The sequence below is a fragment of the Manis javanica genome, chromosome 9 (assembly GCF_040802235.1).
Source record: "Manis javanica isolate MJ-LG chromosome 9, MJ_LKY, whole genome shotgun sequence".
NCBI classification, from domain to species: Eukaryota; Metazoa; Chordata; class Mammalia; order Pholidota; family Manidae; genus Manis; species Manis javanica.
In genome coordinates this window covers 113,880,326-113,896,649 of record NC_133164.1, presented here as the reverse complement: position 1 = coordinate 113,896,649, position 16,324 = coordinate 113,880,326, and the positions used below count along the sequence as shown (strand labels likewise).

Below are 16,324 nucleotides of genomic sequence, written 5' to 3'. Positions count from 1 at the left end.
AACCAGCTCTGTGATCAGGGCTCTGGGTGCACCGACACAGATAGGATGGCAACTCTGGGACTTCCGGCGAGGGTCAGAGAGGCTCTGGTGGTCTGTTTCTCTCAATGTCCCAATTACATAACCCTTTTCATTCTCCCTGTTCTTGATACACAGACACAAAACAGAGTCTCAGAATCTACAAGTTATGCAAACTTAGAACCAGAGAATGGCCTTCAAAAGACACAGGGGCCTTCTCTTCCCATCACAAAGGAGGCTCTTGAAACTCAGAGAGGTGACTGCCTTGTCGGGAAGGAGAGGGCCTGGGCCACGGGTAGCTGAGGCTGAGACCCGCAGCTTGCCCACTGTGTGCACTGTGATGTGATCACCATTTCAGCGTGATCAGCTCCTGAGCCAGGGCACAGCCCCACACTGACTTTTGCCTTCGAAACAATGTGTTCTGCTCTCAGACATTAAAATTTGGAATTCTTTCTTGCTCATCAAAAGGTCTTACAGACTTGGTGTCATAAATTTTTTTAAATTGAGATATGATTGATGGACAACATAACAATTTGATATATAGCCAAACAGTCACCACAGTATGTCTGTTAACATCCATCATCACACATAGTTACGGTTTTTTATTCTTGTGATGAGAACTTTTAAGATCTACTCTCTTGGCCACTTTAGAACATACAATACGGTATCATAAACCATGGTCACCATGCTAGACATTACGGCCCCAGGACTTATTTATTTCATATCTGAAGGTTTTACAAAAGGTCTTGTAGACATGATGGCAGTGAAATTATAACTTTTTAACACTTAAAATTGCCTTAATAAAATGACCTTTTCCAAGTGACATTCCAGGTTAGTAAAACTTACCTATTTGAACCTGTAATCCATCAACCTTGAACTTATGCCCGGGGTCAAACATCTCACAAAAACCCACCAGGTGTATGTGGAGTCACTCTAATATTTCTCTCACAGTTTTCTAGGTTGATTTAGTTGGTTACGATTACCTCGAAAGACACTAAAATGATGTTTCAGGTTTAAATGGAAATGAAAAGCCCATATAATTGTAAGACTTAAGAATTTCCAGGATTTGGCAGAGGTGAAAGCTCACAACGAAAACATGACATTTAGATGTTTTCATTCTGCTCATTTGTCCGACATTTGTCCCCCTCCAGTTGTCCTATGGCCACATAACCAGTATTTAACCTGCCCTGGTTAATGGAGGCCATAGAGCAAGCACCTGGCTCAGACCCCAGCCAGGCTTACAGGACTGGCCTCCTGTCAGACTCTCATGGTCAGAGGGCACCAAGGAAGACTTCCAGGCCCGCACGCCCTCTCCTGCAGGCTTCAGGCCCAGCCCAGATTCTCCCATCAGGGCCACGACTGGGGTCCTTTCACGGGGATGAGGGCTGGCCGGTCCCCAAACAGCTGTGGCCGAGCCCTTGCCCTGGCTGCTGAGGCCTCACATGTTCAATTGGCCAACGCGCAGCCTTCTACACATCTGAGAGGGTGGGGAATCACCATCTTCCAGAAAACTCAGAGCGGGCCTGTCCTGGAAGACAAAAATCAGAGCCTGGGAATGAACTTCAGCTGAGAAAATGCAAGACGGTGGTGTCGGGGGGTATTGGGGGCAGGAAAGCAAAGCAGAAGACAGAGGCAATGGGGAAAACCAGAATTTCAGGGGGAAAGGGATTTGGGAGGTAAGAGAAACATCCTGTCGGTGTTAAAGGTGGGGTTGGGCGCCACGTTGTCAGCAATCTGAGGCCGGCTGAGGCCCAGCCTTCTGTGCATTGCAGCGTTCAGCCGGGCAGGAGGGAAGCTGCCCCCCCACTAAAGCGGGAGCTGAGCTCAGAGCCACCGTGCACACGCAAGTGTCTGAGAGACCCGGGGACTCGCCTTCACTTGTCCGTCTTTAACTTGGTGTATTAGAGATTGTGCCGAGCAGATCCTCTCTCAGTTTCAACTCCTGAGAAACCCAAAGCGTTTCTGACCTTTTGGGCCTGACTGCGGCAATCACAGACTTGCCAGCCATCCAGAAACAAACCAAAGATTAAAGGATTAAATACCCAGCCAGCAGACAGGTTCTCTGTAAAATGCTCTGTGGGCAGGTTTCCTAGGAATTCAAAGGTCTCAGGCTTCATTAAATTATGAAATATTTCCAAATTTAAGTCAGCAGAAGAAAACTTACTGGTCCTGAGCTGGCAGGGGGATGCCTGGAGGAGGGGGCCCAGAGGTTGCTGGCTGGCCCGCAGGCTGCCGAGCAGGGGCAGGACCCTGTGGCCAGGGCCATGTGCCTCCCTCACCCCTCGCTCTGCTCTGGTGGGGAGCGGCTCCTGCTCCTGCTGCAGGGGCTCAGGTGCTTTGGGTTCAACAGGAACCTGGAAGGGTGGAAAGCCAGTCATCACTGGGCAGGCCCTTGGGCCACCTATTTGAATGGCCTAAGCAGGCCTCCAGTTGGATTTGCTTTTGTGATTCAGGGAAATTTTGCTCCCCTTTACATTCCAGAATTCCCTATGAAACAACCCCGCTAATAGAAGGGCTTTTCCTGAACACGACGGGAGGAATTTCTCCTGCGGGATTCATGTCTCTATCTACATGGCATTTTTAAATACTCTGGAGGAGGCACGTGCAGTATCAGCCACCAGGGCCAAACCACAGACTGAGGGATTCCGGAATGCTGCACATGTTCCCATGGGATCGAGTTCTGCAGAGAGCCCGGGGGCAGGCCCTTCTGACTCGTGCTTTCTCTGTGGTCATGGGCTTCTCTCTGTGAACGTAGCCCTGCTCACTCTGACTAGCTCTGGCTGTGTCCACAAGCCCCCTGAGGACCTGCCAACACCATGGCCCCAACTCCCACTTGATCCTATGCCCCTCCTCAGGACTTGCTGTTTAACCTCTCATATTGAACTGTTGTCTCCCCAAGGCCTGGATCTCCTACTTCTTTTCTGTCTCCAACAGGAGAAGCAAAGTGCAGTTGAAAAAGCTGCACACCTACGGGTTGCACAGTCCTTGATTCAAACTGCAGCTTTGCCACACATGAGCTGTGTGACCTTGGGCAAGTTGTGTGACCTCTCTGCCCCCCGTCTCTTCTGTATAATGTCCTTTGTAAGAGCTGCCTCATGGGGTCTGGTACAACAGGTAGTGTTCAGATAAGTGGTTTGACTGTGGTTGAATTGCCTGACTCAGTTATGTCTGCAGGAGGGATGGAAGCGAGGGCACCAGGGCCACACTTGTGAAGTGCCACACAGAGCTAGCAAGGGCCATCCAGTTGGCACCAGCTTTAGTATGAAAAGCATGTTGCACATGGATCTAAGAGCCATGCACTTGGACAAAGGGTCCCCTCAGTGGAAATAACAATTTGCTAGAGCCAAAGACTTGTCTGAAGGCTCTGCCAGCCCAAATAAATGAGCTACTTCTTATGACCTTAGCAAACAATATTTATGGTGAGACACATGCCATCTCTCCGTGGGCCCACTGGAGGAGCCTTTACAGAGTCCTTGATTGGGGTAAGACACTGTGCTGGGTCCAAGGAGTGGTTTTCGTACAGATGCCATGGCCACCCGCATTTCCCTGCAGCACTGAGGGGGGCATTTTTCCCAGAGCAGGTGCTCAGTGCATATTTGCACCATGGAATCAACTTGAGCTGACCCACCCGAATGTGCCAGTGACGGCAGGAGCTGCGAGGCCACGCATGTAGCTGGGGACATCACCTGCTCACCTGCCAGGAAGTCCTGTGGAGTTCCAGTCCATCCCCTTGCCTGAAGAGTAAGTCAGTGTAGTGAGACCCAGGGGTGTGGCTCGGATCCCATTCTGGCTCCAGCCAACAAATACTTGAGCACCTTCTGCAGGCAGGTCTGCAGGTCCTGCAGGCTGTGCACTGCCGGCTGCAAATGTGTTGAGTGTAGGATGGGAAGTGACAGTTATTTGGAAGTTGAGCTCTCAGGGCACAGCTTCTCTCCTCCTAAGTGCCCACTGCCGACGCCACTGACAGGCCTTGTTGATGTCCACGGCAGGCTCACCTCACTGCGAGCGGGAGTCCTTGTACAGGGCCAGCCAGCCATCAGCTGCCCCGGGGAGGCTGTGCTGAAGGGATGTTTGCAGCCCCTCCACTCACTGGAAGCTCACCCATGGTTGCTTTCAGGATCTGTCTGTCTGTCTGTCTATCTCTGTCTTCTTCTCCCTGTCCTTCTGTGTGTGTAGGTACCCCCACCTCCATCTCTCTCTCCCTGTTTGCATATATGGCTCTTTATTGTTCTGGTAACAGAAAGCATGCACAGTCAGAAGTTCTTCACAGTAAACATGTATTTAGACGCGAGGTCACGCCAGCATCTGTGCCTCCCTGCAGTGAGCCTAGGTCTGGAGCCACGGCGCTGGCCTTGCCCACGTCAGTCCCAGTGCTAGCAGCTGTCGCACGGACAGAGACCTTGCATCTGCCTGTGATGGGGCTCTCTTCCCAGACACAGGAAGACTGCCTGATGCGGAAGGAAGAGGATTGTCAGAGAGCCAGGCCGTGCACCTTGAAGTGCATCTGTTTTTATTCATGTTGAGTCTTTCCAGGTGAACTGAACTAAATCACAAATTACAAAGCGAAAGCAGATTTTTCTTAGCACGCCCACGTGGAGCCCAGTGAGTACTTCCCAGGCTCAGAGGGGCCACTCGCTCTTCCTACTGCGGGTGGGTCTGTGGTGTGCGGGAGAGGCTTCTCCCACAGGTGCCCTGCTCTGAGGATCACCTGGGTCATTTTGACAATCAGGCTGTGACTTGCAGGGCTGCTGAATTGGGGAGCTGGGAACAGAGTAAGGTTTATTATATCTTGGGGTGCTTTTGAGCTGATATTAGCATCCTGGGAGGTTTAAGCAGAATTTGCTTTGTTCTTGCTGCGAACTGAGAACCACAGGGCCAGCACGATTGGGGGGCAGATCTGGCCCTGACCCGTGTCTGAGTCTGTGACAGAAGCAAGGGCCCCGGAGCCCATGCAGTGGGGGGCTTCCAGAAAGGACACCCATGCTGATTTCTTACCCTGTCCTGAAATCAAGCGTCCGACCAGACCTGACTAGAGGCTGGCGGCACCCCACTAAGGACGATGTCCATAGAAAGTCGGTCTGCTTCGCTCTTTCCACTCTGACATGCCCCCCTCCAGATCTGAGGCCACTTTCAGCAAGTTCCTATTAGGAACTGCGGGTTCTTTGTACTCCCCACCACCACCACCCTCAGTCAACACTTGCTGATTTAAATAAGTAAGAATCAGACATTTGGCCCCCAACTCCGGCACTCCACGTTTAATAAATGAAGGACCCCGTTCCCCCTGACTCCCAGCAGTGGCATCCTGATGACAGTGATTAGGCCAAGCTGTAGAACTCAACAAGCATCTGCTTTCAGTTCCCATTTTTTGGCATATTTTCATGAATTAACTGGTGGCAGGGAGAGCAGCAGGTCCCTTGCCGTGTGTTCACAGGCCACATGGCCACACTGCACACGTGGTCCAGAGAGTGCGGTCCAAGGAGCACACGCGCACCTGCTGCCGAGCTCATGGTGATGAAGTGCATGCTCACGAACACCAAGGCTGGTCTGGACACCAGCGAGGGGGCCGGGAGGGGAACCACACCTGAGACTCCAGAACCCAAGAAAGAACAGTTGGGGGACACATGGCAAACGCTAGTCCACCAAGGGCCGCTGGCCTGCATCAGGCAGTGTTGGGTCCCATCTGATGCTGAGGAGAAGCAAAGCTTCCCCCCTACTCCCAGCTCTGAAGGACACTGACATCACCAGTTCTGATTAAAATTGGCATGAGAGGCAGAGGGCCCTGTGGGACAAATGCCAGGATTATGGTCATAAAAACAAAGAAATGGGAAGCACACAGGCATGTCAGAGGCCAAGGCAGCTTGGCTATCACGTTGGAGAGAGGAGGGACTCCAAGAGTCCCAGAGAATGACACTCACAGCAGGAGGTACTGAGGCCATGTGGGCTTGGGGGCAAGTAGGGGGGAAGGCCAGTGGGTGGCAGAAAAAATCCACAGAGAGGAACAGGCCAGTCATTTACAGCAGGTTCACATCCTGGGAGATGCATGAGAAAAGATAGAAAATGAGATCATTAACTGTGGAAGCCCAGGGTGGTAGATTGGAGAGAGGATCCTTGGAGATTAGCTACCGATCAGGTTTTCAGATGAGGAAAGCCTGAAGTGGTGAATTGCTCACCCAAATTGCCCCTCAGCCATCCTACCTCTTCATCCAGAACAGTTTTCAGCCACCACGCCACCTCCTGTGTTTTAAAAAATCATTAAAGGGAGGGTGATGGTTGTGCAGTTTCTAATCAAAGGAGCCCCATTTTCCCACACACCTGTGAACACAGGTTGCAGAACAAGCCAGTCCTTCAGGCAGGTTCTGTGTGGTTTAAAAATAGTTTAGTCCCTTTCTTTAGGTAGTGTGAGAAATGTAATCAAGTTTTTTTATATAATGGAGAAAGCATTGAATTCAATTTAAAGTGATTGACTGGTTTTTAGTATATTCACGAGGTTGTACAACTCTCCCTATTACCTAATTCCAGGACTATTTTGTCACTGCAAAGAAAAATAGCCCTGTGCCCATTAGCCATCACTCACCGTTCTCCTCTATCCCCAGCCCCTGGCAACTGCTATCTACTTCTATCCCTGTGGATTTGCCTGTCTTGAACTTTTTATATAAATGGCGCCATACGATGTGTGACCAGGTATGCTTGGCTTCTTTCACTGAGCGTAATGTTTTCATGGATCATCTGTGTTGTATCTTGTATCAATGCTTTGTTCCTTTTTATGTCTGGATAATATTCCGTTGTGTGTATCTACCCCCTTTTGTTTATCTATTCATTAGTTGATGGACATATGGGTCATTTCCTCTTTTGGCTCTTCTGAGTAATGCTAATGTGAATATTTGTGTACAAGTGTTTTTGTGAGCATAGATTTTCAGTTACCTTGGGTATGTATCTAGGAGTGGAAGTCGGATCATGTGGCAACTGTCCAGCTTTCTGAGGAACCACTACTGTTTTCCACAGCCCCTGCACCATTTTCCATTCCCACCAGCAATGTGTGAGGCTTCCGGTTGTTCACCCTCCCCACCAAACTTGTTATTGTCCATTTTTTACATCATAGCCATGCTAGCGCATATGAAGTGGTCTCTCCTTGTGGCTTTGATTTGCATTTCCCTAACGGTGAGCATTTCTTCACGTGTTTACTGGCCATTTGTATAGCTTCCTTACTGAAATGTCAGTTCCAGTCTGTCTGTTTTGTAACTGAGCTATTTGTCTTTCTATTATCAAGTTGTAATTATTACACTTCTTGTATTCAACATATCTTCATGCCCAACACAATATCATTTGGTGGTGTTTGCCCCCCAAACGGTGAAAGTAGCCTAAGCCCTCAGCAAGGAAGAGCCAAGCGCCAGAAAAATGCAGGCACTTAGAGGCTTCTAGCCAAAAGGAGGCATTGGAATGAGGAAGGTAAGGAAAAAAAATGAAGAGACTTTGTTTTAAAGCCAGGACACTGCCGGGCAGGTTCCTGCCGCCACGGTGCCTGTGGGATCCTGTGGAAGGGGCCCTTCTCAGGCCTCGGTGGGCGGGGCTGTAAGATGAACACAACACACATGCAAAGCGCTTTGGAAACTCTTGAGCCATTAAAGCCGCTGAGAATAATATTACCAGGCAGTTCTTACAGGGCAGAGCCTGTGGGTCGTTTAGCTGTAAGATTCCTCAGCACCTTATAAAGATGTTTGGTTCATGAAACAACCCGAAGATGGGATTTTAAGACCTAGGATAAATATGGCCTTTAGTTTCTCCTGTTTGGGTTTTTTATATGAATATGATGAACCCAACAGGACAATTATTAACATATTTTAACACATTCTGCTATTGCTGCACAGCTTTGCCCATCTGCCACCTATGGTCCTTTGAAGCACTGGACAGTTGGCATCTCCTGGCAGGAGTGCCCTCGCCTCTCGGCAGGATTGGCACAGTGAGTGCCTGGGGAATTTGTCTGTGTGCTTCCTTCCAGATAGCACCTCCTACCCCACCCACATGGCAGTGAGACTAGCACCCTCTTAGATCCCGCCCTGGAACTGGCCGGCTCTGGCTCGAGGTTCCTCCAGCAGGTGTACACAGCACATGCCTTTGACCTGGTGCCTGGCTGCAGGGGTTCCGGAGTGTCAGACCCCTTTGCAAATCATCTTCACGCTGTGCCCCTGCTCAGGAAAGGGAGGAACTCTGGGGCTTCTCATTTTCTGCCCTCCCTGGCTCCTGAGGGCCTCCTGCCTGATTTGCCTCCCTAGCTCTATTTGCATAACAAAATACACCCAAACTTCCCTACCAAGTGGGGTAGGCGGGCAAGTTTTGTTTTTTGTTTTGTTTGGGTTTTTCATCTCCTGCCATGTCTCTAGCAAGTTTCCAGTTACATCCAGATGACACTTAGATTAGGTTTCATTTTATGTCCCTGCCCTGTGATCCAACTAGCGCCTCCCCCTGGGCCCGGAGTCCCTCCAAGATGGAGCTTCTTTCACAGGAGCCCGCCTCGGGGGTGTCCCTGCAATCCTGACGGGGGGTCATTGTGCTTCTTGTGCTTGGGTTTCTCTTCACATCTGCAGGCTGGGCAGCTGTGTGTCCTTCCGTGACATGCTTGAGAGTTGGGTCTTTTTTTTTTTTTTTTTTTGTTCTTTCCTTTTCCCCCAAACCCGGAATCAATATTTTGGGAGAGAAGGGAGGGTGAAGGAGGAAGAGCCACAGGGGACAGAAGCTTGCAGCTGCCAAAGCCCCCCCACCCCGATCTGCAGATGGAACCTCAAGACTCATTCAGCACAAAGTGGCTGCAGAGGAAATCCTGCTCAGCCAATGATAAGGGGGGAAATGGAGTCACTTCCTCACCAGCTGCTTTATTCAGGTAGAAAAAAGTCCTCACTTCCTCGAGGGTGCTGTGCTGGCCACGACATGCAGCAGTGCGGGCCCCCTGCTTCCCCTTTCGATCTCAGCCCTGGTTGGAAGGTTGGTGTCCGGAGAATCACTCCTGCCTCGGCTTCAGGAAGGTCACCCATCTCTCTGTGCGTGTCCCCCTTTTTCCCTCCTTTGTGTCCCTCCCTCTCTCTCTCTCCCAACATGCTCTGTCGCCTGGCAGTTGCCTGTTCGTGGGTGCTGTGTCTTGGAGCCCTTTTCGTAGGTGGCTTTCCAACTGATGCTCACACCCCTTAGTGGAATGCAGGCCTGGTTGCCATGGGGGAGGGGGGTCTTCTTATTCCTGTGGATGGCCAGAAACAGCTTGGCCCCCTGTCCTGCACGGTGGGCAGTATTGGTGGTATTTTTCCACCTCCAGGCAGCATTTTCAAAGCATGTCTTCAGAACACAGCAGGACTCTCCCTGACAGTGAAGTACATGGTCAGATGTGTGTTTGGAAAACGCTGCTCGGCTTATCCGTCTCTTGGAGACTCACAAGGCGCACAGGTCGGGTTGTTACTCAAAATATTTACCGACCAGCATGGCACAGAACCTGGCCATCAGATCTAACGCTGACCGTTAGAGTCTGGCTGAGCATCAGTGCCTCATAGGAAGACACTAGAGGCTGTGCCATGAAAAGCACTGGATTTTGTTTAAGCCCATCATTTATTTGTCCTTTCAACATCCCCCCCCCCCTTTAAAAAATCATCTAGTAAGATATGTTTGGAAAACCTACTCTATAGTAAAAGAAATAAGCTTATTTCAGTTCCACACACATTTGCTGAGTGCCTAGTGTGTGACTGACACAGGCACCCGGGAACCAAAGATAAATAAAATGTGGTCCCTGTTCCTCCAGGTGCTAGGAGCTGGATATAGGAAGGCAGACATGTGAACAGGTGATCTTCAGACAGTACAGTAAACTGAGAATAGCCAGGGATTATTTAGCTTAGCCCAGGGGCTTGGAGAAAGTTGCCTGCAGAAAATGATTACACTGAATCCCTGAATGAACCAAAGTTAACTTACAAGTAGCAGAAGCTGAGCAGGAGAGCTAGGTTTCAGCCAGAATACTGGGAGCTGTGGATGCCACGTTAAGGAATTTGACAGCTCTGGTGCTGAATGGATCCCTCCGGCTGCAACATGGAAAGTAGACTGAAGCTGGGCACAAGACTGGAGGCAGACCTCAGATGGGCAGTCATAGCAGTAATCCTGGGGAGAGAAGGGAATGGGGATAGAGACCTATTTATTGGTCAGATGGGTGGTGCATACAGTGCCTTATATTATCCCCTTGCCCTTTACCACTGCAGTGCTCACTGGCTTGACCTCTGGCTACGAGGGATTCAGCATTGGCATGTCTTTCCCCGAGGGCTTTCTTTGGCCTCTCAAGTCCACTTTGTCTGGGTGCAAGGCCTGTGGGAAGTGCTAGGTATTGACACCTCTATAGGAGCAGCCCTCAGCCAATGAATGGAAGGAGTGGACAGTATAAATACCCCAGCTCCCTAGCCTGTTAGGGGGATAGCAAAAGGTGCCTGCGCTGCCCTGGCCCCCAGGTTTCCCAGCAGGATTATGCCCAGCTGCCAGCAACAGTTACTTGGTGAGGCGATTTCATGGCTGTCTGCCCTTTTCTATCTCACTTCCCCACTTCCCCACTCCCTGGGAGCATCTGTCAAATGAACTGTTCACACGCAAGTCATTGTCTTAGGGTCTGCTTCTGGGGAAACCCAACCCGAGACTGTGGGATTTGCCAGTGAATGGGTGAAAGGTAAAGACGAGGACAACATTCAGGGGACAATCAGGGTGTGGAGTCACCTGACAGCGAGGGCAGGGGAAGGCAGGAGGAGGGGCCAGCTGGCCGGAGCTGTGACAGCTCCAGTTTGGGACTTCTGGTGGGACATCATAAAAGCAACAGGAGTAGGGATCCGGCAGTCAGAGGGGCAGGTGGGGCTGGATGTAAGGGTGGCAGAGACGTGATCGTACGAATGACATTTATGACCGGGAGAGTGGAGAAGACGGTCCAGACCAGAAGCCCAGGGAGCCCTGAGGGCCTGTCAGGGCGGGTGGAGTAGCCGGTGTCCGGGAAGGCAGCAGAGAAGAAATACTGCAGGAGTGAAGACCCTCAGCAGCCCCGGTGTTCAGCGCCTCAGAGCCCTCAGGAAGCTGCAGCCTGGAAGCATCCAGTGGATTTAGCCACATGGAGGGTATCTGTGGTCTCCGGGGGGGATTTCAGAGGCACCAAAGGGGAGCAGCCATGCTGGCTGGACTAAAAAATGGGTGGGAACACAGCCTATTGGGATGCATGGGAGGGCGGGGAGAGAGGATGATCTTAGGGTGAACGCAGCATCAGCAGGGACATCTTGAGGAAATGTGAATATTTGTATGACAAAGAAGAAAAGACGGAAGGATAATGGTGAAACTGTAGTTGAGAGCAGGGTCCGTTGAGGGAGGAAGGTTCCAGAAGCAACGGGAGACAGGAACAAGGGTGCAGGGTGGGAAGGAGCAGGGAAGGACGGAGACGTAAGTCAGTGGCCATGCCAGCACAGGAAGCCGTGCTCATTCCTGCCCAGTGGCCCCGATTTTCTCAGAGAAAGAGAGATGACATCAGCTGTGGAAAGGTGAGGAGAGCACACGAGTAAAGCAGTGGCTGTTCAGAATAGCCGTGGAAAGGAGCCCAGGAAGGGATCTCTGACCATGGGCGAAGAGGGCTAAGTGGGCCCAAGAACTCACGGGGTCTGGAGTCCGGGGCTTTGGAGGGCACTGGTCTGCACGGCTGGGCGACTTTCCTCAGCAACCCTTGGAAGGCCAGATGAGGCTGCTGTGGCAGAGGGCAGGATGGGGCACAGAGAAGGTCGGGTACAGGAGGAAGCAAGCTGGGGGAGGCAGGTAGGAGGCTCCCGGGGAGACGGAAGAGCCAGCTGCCCGCCGACGGTCAAACCCGTTAAGCACAGGCGGGAGATGTACACCCCGTCTCTGCGCGCCTCGCCCTCCTCATACCTGCTTTTTTGCACATACTTTAAGTGATGTACTGCACCTGTCTAGATTTCTTTTGTCTCACCTATTTAAAAAGGACTAATATCTTTATTAGGCATTTTTACACCAGGGCGGGAGATCTGAACTGCTTGGAAGTTCTGTCCAGCTCAAGCCCTTGTGTTCCTGCGGTTCACCCTTTCCTTCCCCAACCCTCAGGCTGTTGTGAGGCAGGTGATCCCCACGGAGACAAAATTTTAAAGCCATGAAAAATAGAAAATGCCAAAGGCTTCCATAGCAGTGTTTGAGCTCCTGTTAACACCGTCTCATTTTCTTTTCATTTTCTACTAACTGCTGACTGGACTGTCTGCTCTGTGCAGGATACAAAATGGCAGCGCACCGTGATTTTATTTAGTTCTGATGTGCGTGTGTTGGCGTCACTTGTCTCTGCGTTGTATGCTCTTTGAGGGCAGGATGGCTTTCCCCCCTAGGGCCTCCCGTGGTCCTGCGACACCTGCATCCTCAGTCAGCTCCATGACTGTGGGATGTGGCTGCACCTCGAATCTGTTCATAACCAGCCAAGCCACGTTAAATTTCCCCAGCGGATGAGGAGAGCTGAGAACCAGCACGAGCCAGTGGCCTGACCTTGCTACCCGGTCCGCTCAGTACCATGTTAGGAACACTTTGCCCTGCCGGTAAATGGAAGGCACAATTGTTCAGGGCCGAGGAGTAGTCCATGTACGAATGTGCTATAAGTTCATTTAGCCTGTCATATTTTTAGACATTTAAGCTGTTTTCACATTTCAACTATTATAACAAAGCTATGCATTTTTTAAATTATTTTTTTCATGATACGTAACTCCAAGTAGCATTAATAGCAAAAGAATCAAAGCTTTTTATTTGAAGGCTTCTGACATGCATTGCCGAAGACAAAGGTGTGTGGTGTTGCCTTCACCCGGGAATCCATCGATTGCATAAGAGTATGTGGGGCTCCCCCGCAAACCCCTTCCTTTCCAGCAGGACTCAGCATTCTTTTCTGTTTTTGCCAACCCCACTCATTTGTTTATTCAACTCATCTTATTTGGAACCAGGTTTAAATGAAACTTCTTAAGGGTTCTGAGGGAAAGGGAAAATTTTGGAGGGTGGGTTGCCTCAGGGAGCAGTGTGGATCTGAGACAGAGAGACAGAGACAGAGACGGAAAGAGAGAGAGAAGGGGCTGGGAGCGGCCCCACTACCGGTCACAATGCGTTAGGAACAAGGACACTTTTGCTGTCCTCCTGCTTAGAGTCTTGAGTCTTGACTGTTCCTGTCGATAGCTCACTGGCTTACTTCCCACTGCACAGCAAAGGCCTGACTGAGGTCGGGAGTTTGGCCACCCTGTTGGGCCGACTGTGGGTGGAACCCCTCCTCAGACTGTCTGTGCCCCTGATTTTTAGTTTCTGGAGAAATTGCAAAAGAGCCTCCAGAGCTGAGGCCCTGCCTGCCTGCTGCCTGACGTGAGGGGCCAGCAGGAGGAGGAAGGCCGCCTGCCTCCCAGGCTGCTGTGCTCATCCCAGGAATCGGGCAGATCCCCTGCCAGTCCTGGCCTGAGCAAGGGTACCCGTGCCTCCTCAATGTATAGGCTGGGATTTGGGCCGAATCACGTGACCACGGCCCAGGTTTTCTTTTTCGGTCTTTGTTGCTTTTAATACATGAAATGAGCATGTGTTTATTTAAAACAGCTTTCAAACTTAAACAAATAATGACAGGCTGTTCAAACAGACTTCGGAAATCACCCTAATCAGGATGTTTGAAAAAGCAAGACTCTCTACGACAGTAGCTCTTAGGATCTTCAGTCCTGAGACCGCAGGGTCTGCTTTGCGCTTGGTAATCATTGATGGGCAAACCTCAGGGGCCAGAACAAATCTCAGGGGAGTCAGATGACACCCCTCAGCCCTCTAAGCTGACTCAGTATTCTGAGGAAGTATGGGTGGGCGTTTTATTGTCACTTCCCATCCTCGAGCAGAACACGTCACATGTGCATTTTAATTCAGTTTCTGTAGTAATTACCAAGCATCTTCAGAGCCAAAATCTGACTCTTTAGGGGTGCTAGAGAGTTGCTTCTGTAAAACAGAAGGGTCAGTAAACCCTCTAGAGTGGGGCAGACTAGGGAACAAGCTAATCCTTCCACCAGCTCACATTCTAGGCCACCTTTATAAATGCCTTTGAGTCACCTACATTAATCTTCACAACAACCAATTTTATGGGTGAAATAAATGAGGCTCAGGGTTGGGTAATTTGTTCAAGGTCATAAGCAATAAAATGTCAAAGCCGGGATTTCACCCGGACCTTCTCCCCCAAGTCCAGAGCTGTTCCCGCAGCCCTAAGGCTGCATCAGCACTTCCGTGCTCACTCTTTGAGTCAAAGGATGCTACTTTAGCTCATCCCACTGCAGAAATAATGTTTTTCTTTATAATACCCATCAGAAATAGCCCATTAGGTCCATTAGAAACAGTTATTTGCATGAAGGGGTGGAGGTCGGGAGAGGGAATCGTTCCAGCTCCAGAGAGTAGGATATTCTGCCCCCTGGAACTGTGCACCAGGCAAACAGGGAGGACATGCCAGCCCAAGTCTGGCCCTGCTTCTACCATTTCCCCAGGTGTCCAAGGGCTTAGTCTATTTCATAAGCTGCTGCAGAGAACTCCCTTAATTAAAGGAAGGCATGGCCCACCATGGACCCGCTCAGTGTCAAGCCCAGTTGCACACAGCCCCACGCCAGTGCCCTGAAGGATTCCTGCATCATTTGGCTGGGCTCTGTGGGTCCCTGCCTTCATCCCTCAGAGAGCAGACTGGCAGGGTAGGCTGCCAGGTGTTCACCGCTGTGTCTGTGGGATCCTGGGATGCTCTTTGGAACAAGCAGAGTTTCTTTGCTGGTAAATATGTCCTGATCCCTTTCTGCCCAGTTTATCCCTGATTACATATAAGGAAAGTATGTTCCTTGACAGATCATCGTGATTATTACCTCAGCTTTGTTCTCAGAGCACTAAGCACATATTTTTTTTATGTCTACGGCCTCGCTTTTCTAAGGCTCAAATTTAGAGAATTTTAACAATAGGTTAAGAAAGAAGAAAACCCTTGCGCCCTCTCCTGGTAAAAGTTAATCTAGGCCATCTGAAGGTCCACTAGTTGGGGAGTGGTTACTGTCCAGGCTAACTAACTGATCCTGTGCTGATGTCACCACAGCTGTTGACACACTAGATGGACACAGGGTCCTCTATAGATTGTAACCACAGTTTCTTCTAAACCTTTGTTCACAGGGTTTCTCAGACTCGTGTTTTGGGCTGAATAATGCTTTGTGGTGGGTCCTGTCCTGTGCATGGTGGGTGTAGAAGAGCATCCATGGCCTCTACTCACTACATGCCAACAGCGCCCCTGCTCTGACCCATGACTATCAAAAATGTTCGCAGACCTTGTCATATGCCCCCTGGGGGGGGCCAGATTGCCCCCAGTGAGAACCACTGCCCTGAGCCCTCGTCTGCCTTTTGTGAAAAATGCCACTGGTCACAGGAAAACCAGTGAGAGAGACAATGGCTCAGCACAAACCCTCTGTGACTGTGGGTAGCAATTTTCATGGCTGGTCAGCTGAGTTCATTTCTAGGAATTTGTCTCCGAAAAAAACAACCGAACAAGTAGACAAGAATTTATGTACAAAAGTGTATCAAAATATTGTTTATAATAGTAAAAGCTTAAAACAACTTAGATAAAGAATTGGTTAAATAAGGATGGTGTATAATGTGATGGAATACTATGCAGTCATGAAAAACAACCTTATAAGTCTATATTTAATCATGTGAGAAGTTCCCCTAATGATGCCTTAAACTCTCACGTTTCAAACTATTCTAAGATTCCCAGAGGTGGTTCCATGTGGAAGGAATAATTTCAAACAAGCAGAGTAAGCAACTGGGTGAAGCATTAGGCCAAAGACAGAATTCAAACCAGTGATTTAATTCAGAAAATGAATTGATAATTGAAAAAATATTCATTAAGCATTTATATACACCCAGATCTCTTACAGCACTGGGAAGACAGGTAATATGTGGTCCCTCTAGGTCAGGACTTGCCTTGGACAGAAGCACTGGACAGTGTCAGAACCTCCTCTGCACACAAGGCCAGAGGGGCTGGTCTGTGGTCGCCTGCCGTAATGAAATTGTGCACTCCGATTCCAGGCTGTGGAACAATGTGGAACTATGTTGTTTCCTCCTTCATGCCTGAATAAATCACACCAAATGAAAAGAATTTCATTTACTGATTTATATAGTCAGATGTATTTAGACAGTAGTCCAAATACTCATTGGGTCCAAATGTAGAACCTAATCTCCCCCCAAAATCAAGACATGAACATTCACTGATTGGTTCAATCTAAAACAATCCAGAGGATTTTGTTTC

The 16,324-nt window shown here is 49.8% G+C and overlaps 2 protein-coding genes across 3 annotated transcripts in view; one reads left to right on the top strand and one right to left on the bottom strand.

The window, feature by feature from the left end:
* Positions 1 to 16,324, bottom strand: part of LOC108385223 (uncharacterized) — a 131,650-nt gene that overhangs the window by 977 nt on the left and 114,349 nt on the right. The window contains exon 10 of the mRNA XM_073213293.1: positions 9,961 to 10,143. The gene's annotated coding sequence lies outside the window, so the exon portion shown is untranslated. The remainder of the gene's footprint in view (positions 1 to 9,960; positions 10,144 to 16,324) is intronic.
* Positions 1 to 16,324, top strand: part of BCL2 (BCL2 apoptosis regulator) — a 162,337-nt gene that overhangs the window by 143,180 nt on the left and 2,833 nt on the right. The gene's annotated exons all lie outside the window — the stretch shown is intronic.